The sequence below is a fragment of the Arachis hypogaea genome, chromosome 5, assembly GCF_003086295.3.
Source record: "Arachis hypogaea cultivar Tifrunner chromosome 5, arahy.Tifrunner.gnm2.J5K5, whole genome shotgun sequence".
NCBI lineage: Eukaryota > Viridiplantae > Streptophyta > Magnoliopsida > Fabales > Fabaceae > Arachis > Arachis hypogaea.
Genome location: NC_092040.1, coordinates 77,876,616 through 77,894,009, shown reverse-complemented (window position 1 = coordinate 77,894,009; position 17,394 = coordinate 77,876,616). Strand labels below are relative to the sequence as shown.

Sequence of the window (17,394 nt, the reverse complement as noted above, 5' to 3'; positions counted from 1 at the left end):
CGTTAAACGCCAGAATGGATACCATTCTGGGCGTTTAACGCCAGAAATGTAGGGGACAGAGATTTTGTTTTCCACTTCAAATTTTTTCAAACTTTCTCATTTTGATCCATAATTTTTTTGCATAAACACATTACAAACTTTCATCATTCACCTTCAATTTTCAAAAATTAAACAACTTTCTAAATCATTCCTCAAAATCTCTTTCAAATCCTTTCCAAATCTTCTTCAAAAACTCAAATATCTTCTCAAATTCTTTCCATATCTTCTCAAATCTCCTTCAAAATTTTTGAAATCTCTCCCCCTCCCTTATAAATAACACTCGGCCATCCCCCTCTCCCCACCATTCGAATTTGCTCTCCTCCTCTCTCTCCTCTTTCCTTTCTTTTGCTTGAGGGCAAGCAAACCACTAAGTTTGGTGTGCTTTTCCGTGATCACTAAGCCAAGATTTATCAAGATCATGGCTCCTAAGGGAAAACAAACCAATTCAAGATGCAAGAAAGAGAATACTCCAAAGAATCTTTGGAGTCAAGAGAAGTTCTTAACCAAAGAACATGCAGACCATTACCACAAAATAATGGGTCTGAGGTCAGTGATCCCGAAAGTTAAATTCAATCTGAAAGGAGACGAATATCCGGAGATCCAAGAGCAAATTCGAAACAGAGGATGGGAAGTTCTAACCAACCCTGAGACAAAGGTTGGAAGAAACATGGTTCAGGAATTCTACTCAAATCTGTGGCTGACAGATAAGCAGAGAATGACTGGAACTGCTTTTCATACCTACAGAACCATGGTCAGAGGGAGAATTATTTACTTCCATCCGGACAAAATAAGGGAGGTCTTCAAATTGCCTCAACTACAAGATGATTCTGAATCCTTTAATAGGAGAATGGTGAGAGCAGATAAGGGGTTGGATCAAGTTCTAGAGGACATATACCTCCCTGGAACAAAGTGGACAACCAATTCAAAAGGTGTCCCAAACCAACTCAAGAGAGGAGATCTCAAACCAATTGCAAGAGGTTGGCTAGACTTCATTGGGCGTTCTATATTGCCCACTAGCAACCGTTCTGAGGTCACCATCAAGAGAACAGTGATGATTCATTGCATTATGTTGGGAAAAGAAGTGGAGGTTCATCATCTGATTGCTTGTGAGATTTACACAATTGCAAACAAGAATTCCACTGAAGCCAAACTTGTAACGACCCAATTTCTGGTACGTCATGATCATACTAGAAACTGAGCGCTATCAACTTGTCTACCTAATTATTATCTATTATTTATTATATGAGCCTGATTCGTTGTTAAAAGCGTAGTTATTTTACGAGGTACTTTTTTTTTTTGAAAACATTTGGATTAACAAACAGTATCATTCATAATTAATTCACAACTAATAATATATAAAACAGTTATAAACAACCACACATAAATACATCACGAGTAGCTAGCAACATTCATTTATCCAGCCTTTGTTAGAGTATAGACCTTTAGTTAGAACACCCCTAGATATAGCTAGATAATAACTATGTACACATATATACATACAACATCCTAGGCCCTGACCTGTTCAAGAAGTCCCTAAGCTGGCGCCCAGGCTAGCCTAGACTCTATACTCACCTAGTCCCTCTAACCTACTAAAGCGAGGGAAAATACGTTCTAGGTCTTCTAAACTCAAGTCAGGTGGAACGTCATCAAAAGGTGGAAGGTTGTATACTACTCCTCTGCACGATCATATGACATCAAAGAGCATCTCTCAAGTACTTCATCGAGTGGCCACATAACAGCAACATCGTACGAAGGAGTTAGGCTAAAGTTTGTAGATAAGCGGGGTGCAGACGTTGGCTGGTTTCACAGTATATACATATAATCAGAGAACGAGATTCACCCTAGACTCAGAAGACTATCTCGAGCAGAATCCTCGTTGCAGAACCATCATCAACGAACTACGGTAAGGTACTCTTACTTCCATCTGAAGGGGAAGGGAGAGAGAAGGGGTAAGAACTGGGGAGTCCTTAGTAGGGTCGGGGTTATTAGTTATATTCATTTATTTGGGGTCGATTAGCAGACGAATAATAGAATATAGCGAAGCAATAACCAAAAGATAAAGATAGAAAGAGAAAGTAGAGGCAATAGAAAGCAGAACACAAACAAAAGAATACAAGAAAATAAAACATAGAAATAGCATACAAGCAGACAAACACAAAGAAATAGATCACACACAGAAAGGTATACAACAGAGAATGATGCGCAGACAAGAATGATGCATGTCTAGCCCTAGTGCAGGTAATGAGCTCATTTGTCGGTTACATACCCGCTCCCGACGTTACCCGGAGTCTTCTGACCAGGTAAGGCTTTCCTGTTGGCAATGTCCCTCGCAAGAGTCCTTTGACTTGTGAGGCAAACCACTGCAAGAGTCCTTTGACTTGCAGGGCGGCACTAGCAACCCACTGCAAGAGTCCTTTGACTTGCATGGCGGAGCTAGTTAACTTATATCTGCCCAACACACTCTCTGTAAGAGTCCTTTGACTTACAAGAGCATACACACACTCTCACTGTAAGAGTCCTTTGACTTACAGGAGTATATGCTAGTCATGTGTTCTCGATACCTCTGTAAGAGTCCTCTGACTTACAGAATAGCATTATAGCTAAGTATCCCAGGAAAGCACTCTCAGTGGTCGTACCACCATCTATCTGACTGCCTTCACGCAGCAGATCATCACACAAATATCTCAAGAGTTGCCATAACGCAACAAATGAATAAACACATCTCTTGGGTTGCCTCAAGCAACAACTAAATATCTCTTGGGTTGCCTCAAGCAACAATGACCTTTCAACAGGTCCTCTGCTTTTTATTCTCTTTTATAATCATAAATATGCAAGCGGGACAAAACCCACGTCCTTGCCAACAATTTCATAAACTGAATACTTTTCCTCAACAGAATCAATGTAATTATCATCATAAGTTATCATTCTCATTATTCATCTCCAGTTACATATTCTTATACAATATCTATCTCTTTCTTTGTTCAACCATACTATACAAACTTTACATCTTTCACTTGTACAAAAGCTTGGCTCAAATCATTTCTCTTTATCATATTAATCTTTTCCCTTCGTATCTCTTTACTCTGTTCTGGTTACTATGTTCTCTGTGTTACTTTATTCTACTCTGATTACTCTTTTCTCTGCTTAACGTATGTATTTAATATTATGTAAATCTCGGTATGAATAGTTTGCCTGTCCCAAGTATAGGTTCATTAAGTATATACTGAAACAGTTTAACTTTTCATATAATACCTAACCCTAGTCGCAACTCGAGGACTAACTATGTTGCCCTAGTTCGTTCGCTAGTCTCTGTCTGTTCTTCTGTTATTAAAACTTTACAGACTTTTCTTTGGTTTTTATCTTTCCTTTAACTTTTATCTTTCTTTTATCTTTGCCTCACTAATATGTTCTTACCACTCCCTAAGTGTTTTATGAAGGTAATTATGAGATTCTGCACTTAAAGTTGTCTTTCTAAAGCTTTTACAGAAAACTGCCTTTTTTCGCATTATTTTATTATTTTTATTAAAATATTATTTTTAATTAAATATTATTATTTATTATTTTATTAATATATTTTCGAAAATTACCTTGCCTTTACCTTTTAACCTTTAAAATTAACTTTTTATCCCGGTAACTTTTAATATTTCTACTTTAACCACCCTAACTTTCAGAAATTACCAAATAACCCCTCAAACACCAAAATAATTACTTCCCTGCCCTTTTATGAATCAAAAAGGTGTTCTTCATTGTTCTTCACCACACTCAAAGTGTTCTTCGTGTTCTTCGTATATTCTTCAAATTCTTTCTCTGTTTTTACCCGTTTTTCAATCTTTTCAGCAACCGATTTTTACCAAAATTCATAATAAATTCCCAGCCACTAAAACCCCATCTTTTCCACATGATTTTAACACAAATTGAACCTCAATTTAGGCCTAGGGTTTCGTTTTTCCAGCTGCTCCAAGAACATGAACATAAAGCTTGAATTTCATCAAATTTCATCAAAATTTCAACAAACTTTCACCAAGAATAACTCATATAAGCAATCAATTTCAAGCATAACCAAACCATATCATAATCACACATCTCAAACACAATCAATCAAGATTAATTTTACCAAACCCTACCTGGTTTTGCTGCTCCTAATTTGGTTAAACTTTCAGGTGGTCCTTTAGCACTTTTTCCTCCTAAATCACATCAAGAAAACACATGTTTACATGGTTTTCCTTGAAAACCGAATTGAAGAGGGAGGGAGACAGCCATCTCACCTTATTTCCAGCCTTGATAAGTCACATGGTTATGTAGAGGAAGAAGAGAGGATCATTTTGGTGAAATCGGAGTTTTGATTTGAGTTTTAGTTCAGAAGAAATCAAGCTTTGAAGATTAAAGGGTCATGAAAGTTTCTCTCTTTTCTCTCTTCACATTTTCGGCCAAAGGGAGTAAATGACCAGCCTTGGAGTGTCTTGGGGGTGTAAGGAGAGTTGTGATTGGTTGGCTTGAAGGTGGATTAAAATAATATTAAAATATCTCTGGTGTATAACTACTAAAACTAGGTGTATCGGAACACTTGTAAAAACATCTCTAAAAATTATTTTATGAGCTACTAGCATAAATGACACTAGTAACATATTTATTATGAGAATAAAACATGAATAATGAGGCCTTAGCATTGCTAAAGTCATCAGAGAGTGCTGGTGCTAAGCTGCACCAGTAAACCGTAAACCCGGTTAAACCGATTTTCTGTTTTTAACTAAAACTGACCAAGTAACCTTATAATATCATTCAAGAAACTTTTATTACTAATATAATGATAATATTACCCTATTATCTCTCTTCTCTCATGAATCGAGTCCAGTTCGTCAAACTGAGACTATCTACGAAAAACTGGATCAAAACTCCTAACCGATACGGTTCAAAAACTATGTTCTTCGTGTCCGCGTTATCGAGCTTGCCTTGGAAAAAGTTCTAGCTTAAGGAGGACATAATGACAATGAGGATTGAGATACTTGTTGATATAGAAGAGGTGTTCCCTTTACTGATCTACCGGAGAAATCCGTGCCTTCAGAAAAGATCTCGCGTACTCGAAAATCAGGGTTGTTACAAAACTGGCTTACCCAAGCTTAATCTCTTTGCTATGTAAAGATGCTGGGGTGAGGATGGGAGTAGATGAATTCATCCCAATTGAACATCCAATCACCAAGAAGTCAATGGAAGGACAAATGCAAGATAAGTCTATCAAAAGGAGGGCGCAAGAGTTCCTCCCTGAACTTCCTGAAATTGACTACTGGGCCAGCCTAGAAGCATCTGTTTCCAAGCTGCAAGAAACTATGGAACAAATTAAGGAAGAATAGCAGAATCAAAACTGCATGCTCTGTAAATTACTGAAGGAACAAGAGAAGCAGGGGCGTGAGCTACAGGAGCTGAAGCGCCAGAAGCTCTCCCTTGAAGGGTCAAATACCCCATAAGTTGAGGGAGCATCCACTTCTCAAAATCAAGGTTGTTGAGTCCTAACTCTGTGATAACCTCTATCATTAGGAGTCTATTTTAGAGTCATTTAATTTTTTGTTTTCTATTACTATTAGTCTTATCTTATATTTATTTTTGAGTCTTGTTCTTAATTCATGATTAATAAAATTTAAGGTTCATGTCTTAAAGCTATGAATGTCCTATGAATCCATCACCTTTCTTAAATGAAAAATGCTTTAATCACAAAAGAACAAGAAGTACAGGATTTCGAATTTATCTCTGAAAATAGTTGAATTAGTTTGATGTGGTGACAATACTTTTTATTTTCTAAATGAATGCTTGAACAGTGCATATGACTTTTGAATTTGTTGACTAAAGAATGTTAAACTTTTTGGCTCTTGAAAGAATGTTATTGAGGATCTGAAAAATTATCAAATTGATTCTTGAAGCAAGAAAAAGTAGTGAATTCAAAAAAAATAATAAATATAAAAAGTGATCCAAGAGTGTGCTTAAGAACTCTGGACACCTCTAATTGGGGACTCTAGCAAAGCTGAGTCACAATCTAAAAAGGTTCACCCAGTTATGCGTCTGTGGCATGTATGTATTCGGTGGTAATACTGGAAGACAGAGTGCTTTGGGCCACAGCCAAGATTCATAAAGTAGCTATGTTCAAGAATCATCATACTTAACTAGGAGAATCAATAACACTATCTGAATTCTGAGTTCCTATAGATGCCAATCGTTCTAAACTTCAAAGGATAAAGTGAGATGCCAAAACTGTTCAGAAGCAAAAAGCTACTAGTCCCGCTCATCTAATTGGAGCTAAGTTTCATTGATATTTTGGAGTCTATAGTATGTTCTCTTCTTTTATCCTATTTGATTTTCAGTTGCTTGGGAACAAGCAATAATTTAAGTTTGGTGTTGTGATGAGCGGATAATTTATACGCTTTTTGGCATTGTTTTTAGTATGTTTTTAGTACATTTTAGTTACTTTTTAGTATGTTTTTATTAGTTTTTATTTAAAATTCACTTTTCTGGGCTTTACTATGACTTTGTGTGTTTTTCTGTGATTTCAGATAATTTCTGGTTGAAATTGAGGGACCTGAGCAAAAATCTGATTCAGAGGCTGAAAAAGGATTGCAGATGCTGTTAGATTCTGACCTCCCTGCACTTGAAGTGGATTTTCTAGAGCTACAGAAGCCCAATTAGCGCTCTCTCATTTTCGTTGGAAAGTAGACATCCTGGGTTTTCCAGCAATGTATAATAGTTCATACTTTTTCCGAGATTTGATGGCCCAAACCGGCGTTGAAAATCAGCTTTAGAATTCCCGGCGTTTAACGCCGGAACTGGCACAAAAATTGGAGTTAAACGCCCAGACTGGCACAAAAGCTGACGTTTAACTCCAAGAAAAGTCTCTACACATGAAAGCTTCAATGCTCAGCCCAAGCACACACCAAGTGGACCCCGAAAGTGGATTTTTACGTCATTTACTCATTTCTGTATATCCTAGGTTACTAGTTCACTATAAATAGGATATTTTGACATTTATCTTTATCTCATGACACATTACACGTTTTTTTATTGTATCTTCTACGACATGAGTCCCTAAACCCCATGGTTGGGGGTGAGGAGCTCTGCTGTGTCTTGATGGATTAATGCAATTACTACTATTTTTCATTCAATCACGCTTGCTTCTATTCTAAGATATCACTTGTTCCTCAACTTGATGAATGTGATGATCCGTGACACTCATCATCATTCTCACCTATGAACGTGTGCCTGACAACCACCTCTGTTCTACTTTAGATTGAGTGAATATCTCTTGGATTCCTTAATCAGAATCTTCGTGGTATAAGCTGGAATTGATGGCGGCATTCAAGAAAATCCGAAAGGTCTAAACCTTGTCTGTGGTATTCTGAGTAGGATTCAAGGATTGAATGACTGTGACAAGCTTCAAACTCCTGAGGGCTGGGCGTTAGTGACAGACGCAAAAGAATCACTGGATTCTATTCCAACCTGATTGAGAACCGACAGATGATTAGCCGTGCTGTGACAGAGCGCGTTGAACATTTTCACTGAGAGGATGGGAGGTAGCCACTGACAACGGTGAAACCCTACATACAGCTTGCCATGGAAGGAGCCTTGCGTGCATGAAGAAGAAGACAGTATGAAAGCAGAGATTCAGAAGATAGAGCATCTCTAAAACCTCAACCTGTTCTCCATTACTGCAAAACACAAGTATTTATTTCATGTTCTTTTACTTTTCACAATTAAACCTGAGAATTATTGATATCCTGACTAAGAGTTACAAGATAACCATAGCTTGCTTCAAACCAACAATCTCCGTGGGATCGACCCTTACTCACGTAAGGTATTACTTGGACGACCCAGTGCACTTGCTGGTTAGTTGTGCGGAATTGCAAAAGTGTGATTGCAATTTTGTGCACCAGTAATCCCCGAGGTCCCTTTTAAACTCAAGAAAAATGAGTATCCGGAGATCCGACATGAGATCCAAAGAAGAGGTTGGGAAGTTCTAACAAACCCCATTCAACATGTCAGAATCCTAATGGTTCAAGAGTTCTATGCCAATGCATGGATCACTAGGAACCATGTTCAAAGTATGAACCCGAACCCAAAGAATTATCTTACAATGGTTCGGGGGAAATACTTAGATTTTAGTCCGAAAAATGTGAGGTTGGCATTCAACTTGCCTATGATGCAAGGAGATGCACGCTCCTACACTAGAAGGGCCAACTTTAATCAAATTTTGGACCAAGTCCTTATGGACATATGTGTGGAAGGAGCTCAATGGAAAAGAGACTCCAAAGGCAAGCCGGTTCAATTAAGAAGACTGGACCTCAAGCTTGTGGCAAGAGGATGGTTGGAGTTCATCCAACGCTCCATCATCCCCATTAGAAACCGATCCGAAGTTACTGTGGATTGGACGATCATGATTCATAGCTTTATGAATGGAGAGGAAGTAGAAGTTCATGAAGTCATCTCCCTTGAATTCTACAAAATAGCCGAAAAGTCCTCCACCATGGCAAGGCTAGCTTTTCCTCATCTTATTTTCCATCTATGTTAATCAGCTGGAGTTATCATAGAAGGAGACATCTCCATTGAGGAGGACAAGCCCATCACTAAGAAGAGGATGGAGCAAACAAGAGAGCCCACTCATGGATCCCAAGAGACGCATGAGGAAGCTCATCACCAAGAAATCCTGGAGATGCCTCAAGGGATGCACTTTCCTCCCAACAACTATTGGGAACAACTCAACACTTCTCTAGAAGACTTGAGTTACAATATGGATCAATTAAGGGTGGAACATCAAGAACACTCCATCATTCTCCATGAAATTAGAGAAGATCAAAGAGCAATGAGGGAGGAGCAACAACGGCAAGGAAGAGACATAGAAGAGCTCAAGGACATCATTGGTTCTTCAAGAAGAAAGCGCCACCATCACTAAGTTGGACTCATTCCTTGTTCTTATTTCTCTGTTTTTCGATTTTTAAGCTTTATGTTAGCTATGTTTGTGTCTTTATTACATGATCATTAGTATGTAGTAACTATGTCTTAAAGCTATGAATAATTCCATGAATCCTTCACCTTTCTTAAATGAAACATGCTTTTAATACAAAAGAACAAGAAGTACATGAGTTTCGAATTTATCCTTGAATTTAGTTTAATTATATTGATGTGGTGACAATACTTTTTGTTTTCTGAATGAATGCTTGAACAGTGCATATTTTTTATCTTATTGTTTATGAATGTTAAAATTGTTGGCTCTTGAAATAATGATGAACAAAGAGAAATGCTATTGATAATCTGAAAAGTCATGAAATTGATTCTTGTAGCAAGAAAAAGCAGTGAATAGCAAAAGCTTGCGAAAAAAATATAAAAAAAAGTGGCGAAAAAAAATTTAATAGAAAGAAAAAGAAAAAGCAAGCAGAAAAAGTCAATAGCCCTTAAAACCAAAAGGCAAGGGTAAAAAGGATCCAAGACTTTGAGCATCAATGGATAGGAGGGCCCAAGGAACTAAAATCCAGGCCTAAGCGGCTAAATCAAGCTGTCCCTAACCATGTGCTTGTGGCATGCAGGTCCAAGTGAAAAGCTTGAGACTGAGTGGTTAAAGTCGTGATCCAAAGCAAAAAGAGTGTGCTTAAGAACCCTGGACACCTCTAACTGGGGACTTTAGCAAAGCTAAGTCACAATCTGAAAAGGTTCACCCAGTCATGTGTCTGTGGCATTTATATATCCGGTGGTAATACTGGAAAACAAAATGCTTAGGGCCACAGCCAAGACTCATAAAAGTAGCTGTGTTCAAGAATCAACAAACTTAACTAGGAAAATCAATAACACTATCTGAAATTCTAAGTTCCTATAGAAGCCAATCATTCTAAACTTCAAAGGAAAAAGTAAGATGCCAAAACTGTTCAGAAGCAAAAAGCTACAAGTCCCGCTCATCTAATTAGAATTAATATTCATTGATATTTGGGGATTTATAGTATGTTCTCTTCTTTTTATCCTAATTGATTTTCAGTTGCTTGGGGACAAGCAACAATTTAAGTTTGGTGTTGTGGTGAGCGGATAATTTATACGCTTTTTGGCATTGTTTTTAGGTAGTTTTTAGTAGGATCTAGCTACTTTTAGGGATGTTTTCATTAGTTTTTATGCTAAATTCACATTTCTGTGATTTACTATGAGTTTGTGTATTTTTCTATGATTTCAAGTATTTTCTGGCTGAAATTGAGGGACCTGAGCAAAACTCTGATAAGAAGGTTGACAAAAGACTGCTGATACTGTTGGATTCTGACCTCCCTGTACTCGAAATAGATTTTTTGGAGCTACAGTACTTTAAATGGCACGCTCTCAACGGCGTTGGAAAGTATACATCCAGAGCTTTCCAATAATATATAATGGTCCATACTTTATTCATACTTTATTCGAGATTAGATGACATAAACTGGCGCTCAACGCTAGTTCCATGTTGCATCCTAGAGTCAAACGCCAGAATCACGTCACAAACTAGAGTTGAACGCCAAAAACACGTTAAAACTTGGCGTTCAACTCCAAAAGAAGCCTCTGCACGTGTAAAGCTCAAGCTCAGCCCAAGCACACACCAAGTGGGCCATGGAAGTGGATTTCTGCATCAATTACTTACTTCTGTAAACCCTAGTAGCTAGTCTAGTATAAATAGGACATTTTATTATTGTGTTAGACATCGTGGATTGTATTTTTGATCCTGTGATCATGTTTTGGGGGTTGGCCATTCGGCCATGCCTGGACCTTCATCACTTATGTATTTTCAACGGTGGAGTTTCTACACACCATAGATTAAGGGTGTGGAGCTCTGCTGTACCTCGAGTTTTAATGCAATTACTACTATTTTCTATTCAATTCAGTTTATTCCTATTCTAAGATATTCGTTGCACTTCACCATGATGAATGTGATGATCTGTGACACTCATCATCATTCTCACCTATGAATGCGTGACTGACAACCACTTCCGTTCTACCTTAGACCGGGCGCATATCTCTTGGATTCCTTAATCAGAATCTTCGTGGTATAAGCTAGAATTGATGGCGGAATTCATGAGAGTCCGGAAAGTCTGAACCTTGTCTGTGGTATTCTGAGTAGGATTCAGGGATTGAATGACTGTGACGAGCTTTAAACTCGCGATTGTTGGGCGTGATGACAAACGCAAAAGAATCAATGGATTATATACCGGCATGATCGAGAACCGACAGATGATTAGCCGTGCTGTGACAGAGCATTTGGACCTTTTTCAGTGAGAGGATGGGATGTAGCCATTGACAACGGTGATGTCCTACATACAGCTTGCCATGGAAAGGAGTAAGAAGGATTGGATGAAGGTAGTAGGAAAGTATAGATTCAGAAGGAGCACAGCATCTTCATACGCCTATCTAAAATTCCCATCAATGACTTACATAAGTATTTCTATCTTTATTTTCTGTTTATTTATTATTAATATTTGAAAACTCCATAACCATATATTATCCGCCTAACTGAGATTTCCAAGATGACCATAGCTTGCTTCATACCAACAATCTCCGTGGGATCGACCCTTACTCACGTAAGGTTTATTACTTGGACGACCCAGTGCACTTGCTGGTTAGTTGTGCAAAGTTGTGAAGAAAGTGCTGAGTTATAAACGCGCATACCAAGTTGAATGCCATTATTAGAGATCACAATTTCGTGCACCATGCATCTTCACATACCAGCCTCTGAATTTACCGAGACACATCCGGAATGCTATGGGACACGTACAAATCGCGGGCAACCTTTTTTTCCCTGCCTTGTTCTCAGATCTTGTCTCAGCAGCCAGAGTATCCTACAGAGCTGGGGACACCAAAGCCATACTTCCACGGGATGATCAGTACGTCCCTAATGGGAGATATCTCAGGCCACCACTTGCCACTACCAGCCAGTCCACAGAAGATGCTGCAGTTCCTCCACCATCTATGAGCCAGCTGCTGCATCAATTACTAAAGAGGTTGGACCAACAAAACCAGAAAGCAAAGCTCCAAGAGCGCCGCAACCACCGTCGATTCAAATTACCTCAAGGAGCTACTCACAGGCAATCACAGACCTGAAGAGGACCCAGGCACTCCGGACTCCACTTCCTTTACCAGCACAGGGAGCCATGACAGTCCCGACTGTGGAGATACTGCCACCAGCCCATCATTATTCCTGACAGATGGCACCAAGGATGGTGCAAAACCTTAAGTGTGGGGAGGTCGGTCAGTACCTGACTTCTGGAGGTAATTCTTTTCCCCTAACACCAATTTCTTATTCTTTAGTATAGGATAGATTGCATATTAGTAGGTTATTTGCATGCATGTTCTACATGATTAAAAAGACAATAAGTTTCTTTTAAGACCATATATTTTTTGAAAATTTCACTAATTTAAATCAAAATATTTATGTTAAATTTGTTTGAAGTTGAATTGGAATAGGATTTTTGAGCTAAAAGAACACACAACCCATGAGACTTTGAACCTAAATACATGGTTACACTATTTAACCATAAACATTTTTGTTTCTTGTGTGTTTGCTTCTCTATGATTGTAATCTGAATTTTGTTTTATCCTATATGCCCAATATTAATGGGTTATATGCATGAATATGATTGAGGCCATTGTTTGTTTAGCTTACAGATCCCAAATAAGCCTACCTTTTAATTACCTTTGTTAACCACTTTGAGCCATTTTAATCCCATTCATTCTATATTTTACCACATTACTAGCCTTAAGCAGAAAAACAATGAAAAATCCCAATTGAATCTTTGGTTAGCTTAAGATAGAATTTGTGTGTTAGCTAAGTATGGGAAAATTGTGGGGATAAAGAGTAATAGGAAAAAGTGTCATGATAAAATAAAGGAAATTTGGGTACCTATTCATGTGAAACCATAAAAGAAAAATTACAAACCTATGTGCATAAAAAAAATTTAATTCTCCTTTACTTTAGTGAATAAGGGGACAAAATCACCCCAATGATAAGTCAAAGTTAATAATCAATGCACATGTGATAAAAATTACAATAAAGGTTGATACATGAATATGGAATGTGAAAAGGAGATTTTGGGTAGCTTAGAAGAATATTAAATTTATATAGAATATATGTATGTTAGGTGAGAGCTTAGTTTAATTAAAGATTGAATGTATAAGCTGACTTAGCCGTATGTGTATCCTCACCCTTACCTTAGCCCCATTACAACCATGAAAAGACCTCATGATGTTTGCATTGGCATTTTAAAATTGTTGATTAATTAGGTGAAAAACAAAATTTTTGAACGCATGATTAGAGAAGGATAAAGTGATTACTCCATATACTAGAGTTGATTAGAGTGCACACGCACCAACAGTAAGGGTTCAATGCTCAGTCCTGTATTTCCTGCTTTCACAAGCTATCTTCTTAAAAATTTATCTGCTTTTACTATGTGATTTGAATTAGTGAAATCTGCCCCATGTTTTGTCTTAGGGAACTTATCTATTTTTTATCATGTAGACAAAACTCATATAGTTGCATTCATATGTATATAGGTTGCATTGCATAACATGAGTCTTGCATGTTCCTATTTATTCATATTTGTCTCCTTCAACTTAGCATGAGGACATGCTAATGTTTAAGTGTGGGGAGGTTGATGAACCACTATTTTGTGATTCATATTGTGTTTAATTGTGTTGTTTTATCAAGTCTTCACCCACTTATTCATATGATCTGTATGTATTTACAATTCCTTCTTGAAAATATTCTATGATTAAAAACTTGCTTCCTTAGACCTCTTTGTTGTATATTTTAATCTTCTTTCATACCATTCGATGCCGTGATATGTGTGTTAAGTGTTTCAGGCTTCATAGGACAGGAATGGCGTAAGGAAAGAGGATGAAGCATCAAAAATGGAAGGAACTCAAGGAGTTGAGGAGATAACCAACGAGAAGTCACGCGGTCGCATGGCTGACGCGACCGCACGAGATGGAAGAAATCAAAGTGACGCGCCCGCGTGCCAGACGCGGCCGCGCGGATTGGAAGCTGCACGACGACGTGAATGCGTGGACGACGCGCACGCATGGTACGAGAAATACTGAGTGACGCGATCGCATGGACAACGCGGCCGCATGACATGCGCGATCTGCAGAATTACAAAAGTCGCTGGCAGAGTTTCTGGGCCAGATTTCAACCCAGTTTTCGGCCCAAAAACACAGATTAGAACCAGGGAACATGCAGAGACAACAACAATAATTCATTCTGCAGAATTTTTAGTTTTTAGATCTGAATTTACTTCTCCCCTAGGTCTTTCTCTTTTCTACATTCATAAATTAGGATTTGAAGACTTTTGGCTTTAGCTTTTGAGAAGAGTCTACCTCCGGTACTAGTCATTATAGCTTGTTATTTATTTTTCATTTTACTCTTCCATATTCCTGATTTTTCCAGAAGTTGACATTGGATTACTTTTAGAATTTATTAATACAAGAACTATTTTTATTTTTAATTGATTCCTTTGATTATTATTTATCATGTTCTCCAATATTTCTTTTTCTTATTTCGTGGATTTTACAAACATGATGAGTGAGTAGTTCCATAACTTGATTGGGAGATGATTGAAAGGAAACCTTGAGTTGGATTACTCAAGAGAAGAATTGTAATTGGGTTTATTGTTGGATCACCTTCCAGTCATTGACACTAGTCCTTCTCAAGGAGAGGATTAGGACTTGTGACTAGAAATAGCGTTCCAACTTGCTTGACTTTTCTTTACCTAGTAAGGGATAACTTAGCAGAGCAACCTTCAATTATCAATTAATCTTGAGAGTACTTCAACAAGAATAGGGCTTCCAACTAATCTACTCTCAGTCAAGGCTTTTATTTAAATTATCTAAATTCTCTGATTTAATTTCCTGTTTATCAACTCAACCATTTTTGAAAACACCTGATTAATAAAATAGCACATCTTTCTGCAACTCGTTGGGAGACGACCTGGGATTCATACTCCCAGTATTTTGATTTCAATATTGTGACAACTCTTCTAAATTGATAAGTGGATTTTTGGCTAGTTAAGGACTGTACTTGCAATGTATCTCTTATAATAATTTTTAACTCGCCAATTTTTGCCACGTCAGCTTTCTATCCTAGTCATGCATTGATTAATTCATCTTATTTAGTCAACTCCAACAAACGGAAGAAGGTATCGTGTCATCTTCACATAGGGAGAATGTCAAACAAGACTAATTAATCATGTCACAAATATAAACAAGAATTTATCTCATTATGTCATCTCCAACATTGGAAGAAGGTATCATATTATCTTCCATGAGAGAAAGTCTAATAAGACTAGCTAATCTCAATCCAAAAGTCCTAATCAACTTACTAATTAAATTAGCAAAAGATTAGCATCAATGGAAACAATATTAGCTAACAACTCTAGATTACCAACATGAGTTGGGTTTTTTATGACTCAAGATTGCCTAATTACTCTTTCCAAGCCAAGAATGCTCAAAATCTACTCTAAAGCCCAAGTAAGCATTTTGTCAAACACTTGGTGATTACAAATGGAAAGCATGGTAAAAATGCAAGAATAATAAATCTAACAACTATAAATTGCAGGAAAAGTAAATTCACCACTCAAATCAACAATAAAAGAACAACAAACATTAAATTACATTAAAAGTAAACAAGATCCAACATAATTGTTCATAAACTTAAAAGAGATATAAAAGTAAAATTGACAAGAGAACTAAGAATAATAGAGTAATAGAACAAGAAATTATAAGGGAAATAAGATGAGAACATGGAATTAAACCTAAATCTAAGATGGATTAACCTAACCTAATTCTAGAGGGAATAGGGAGCTTCTCTCTCTGGAAACTAACCTACATGGTGCTATACTACCAAACATATGCTCTCTCCTTGCCCAAGCTTGAATTCTGCATGAAATAGCATTGGAAATGAGTTGGGTTGGGCCCAAAGTGCTTCAGAATTCGCAGGCCACAATTTCACTTTAGTGAACCACATGCTCAATTGGCGTGCACGCGTACATTGCGCGTGCACGTCCTTTAGACGCGAAGCAAATATGGCAAATTTTATATCACTTCGAAGCCCCAGATGTTATCTTTACAATGCAACTAGAACCGCCTCATTTGGACCTCTGTAGCTCAAGATATGGTCGTTTGAGTGCGAAGAGGTCAGGCTTGACAGCTTTACGGTTCCTTCATTTCTTCATGAGTTCTCCCACTTTGCATGCTTTTCTCCTCACTTCTTCCATTCAATACTTGCCTTATGATCCTGAAGTCACTCAAAAAACACATCAAGGCATCGAATGGAATTTAAAGTGAATTAAAATCACCAATTTTAGGGCCTAAAAAGCATGTTTTTACACTTAAGCACAAATCAAGGGAGAATTGCAAAACCATGCTATTTCATTGAATAAATGTGGGAAAGAGTGATAAAATTCTCTAAAATAAGCACAAGATAAACCACAAAATTGGGGTTTATCAGCATCATAAAGAGACTCATTATCTCCTTGTTTAAAGCCTTGGATGTTTAGCCTTAGCTGTGTCATCCATTTTTGAGGGAAATATTGATTCAGAAATTTTTCTGACAGCTGTTTCCATGTCCTTATGCTAGCCTTAGGTTGGTTATTTAACCACCTCTTAGCTTGGTCTTTTACAGCAAATGGAAATAGTAATAATCTATAGACATCCTGATCTACTTCCTTATCATGTACTATGTCAGCAATTTGTAAAAACTGTGCTAGAAACTCTGTAGGTTCTTCCTGTGGAAGACCGGAATACTGGCAACTTTGCTGTACCATGATAAAAAGCTGAGGATTTAACTCAAAACTACTGACTCCGATAGAGGGTATACAGATACTACTCCCATATGAAGTAGTAGTGGGGTTAGCATATGACCCCAGAGTCCTTATGGACTGTTCATTTTCACTTAGGTCCATGATGGAGAAAGGGAGATGACGTGGATTTATTTTATTTATTTTATTATATTAAAAAAATTTCAAAATAATAGATTAAAACAAAATAAAAACTAAGATAAAAATAAAAATAAAATAAAAAATCAAAAAAAGATTTGAAAATATTTTATGAAGATTTTTGAAAAAGTGAGAAGAGAGAAAGTGATTAGGATATTTTTGAAAAAAGATATGATTTTAAAAATCTTAAAAGGATATAATTTGAAAAATTTTAACCAAGTCAACCCAAGGGATTCAAAAATTATAAGCAATTAAAGGAAAAGATATTTTTTGAGTTTTGAATTTTATTATGAAAGAGAAGAATACACAAAAGACACAAGACTTAAAATTTTTAGATCCAATGCTCCTTGTTTTCGAAAATTTTGGAGGGAAAACACCAAGGAACACCAAA

The 17,394-nt window shown here is 37.2% G+C and overlaps 1 long non-coding RNA gene across 1 annotated transcript; it reads right to left on the bottom strand.

The window, feature by feature from the left end:
• Positions 1 to 1,481: 1,481 nt before the first annotated feature.
• LOC140184593 (uncharacterized) lies at positions 1,482 to 4,460 on the bottom strand. The gene is made up of 3 exons (XR_011881676.1): positions 4,305 to 4,460; positions 4,164 to 4,223; positions 1,482 to 1,963 (listed from the first exon to the last, which is right to left on the bottom strand). It is a non-coding gene; the product is annotated as an uncharacterized lncRNA (long non-coding RNA).
• Positions 4,461 to 17,394: the final 12,934 nt, after the last annotated feature.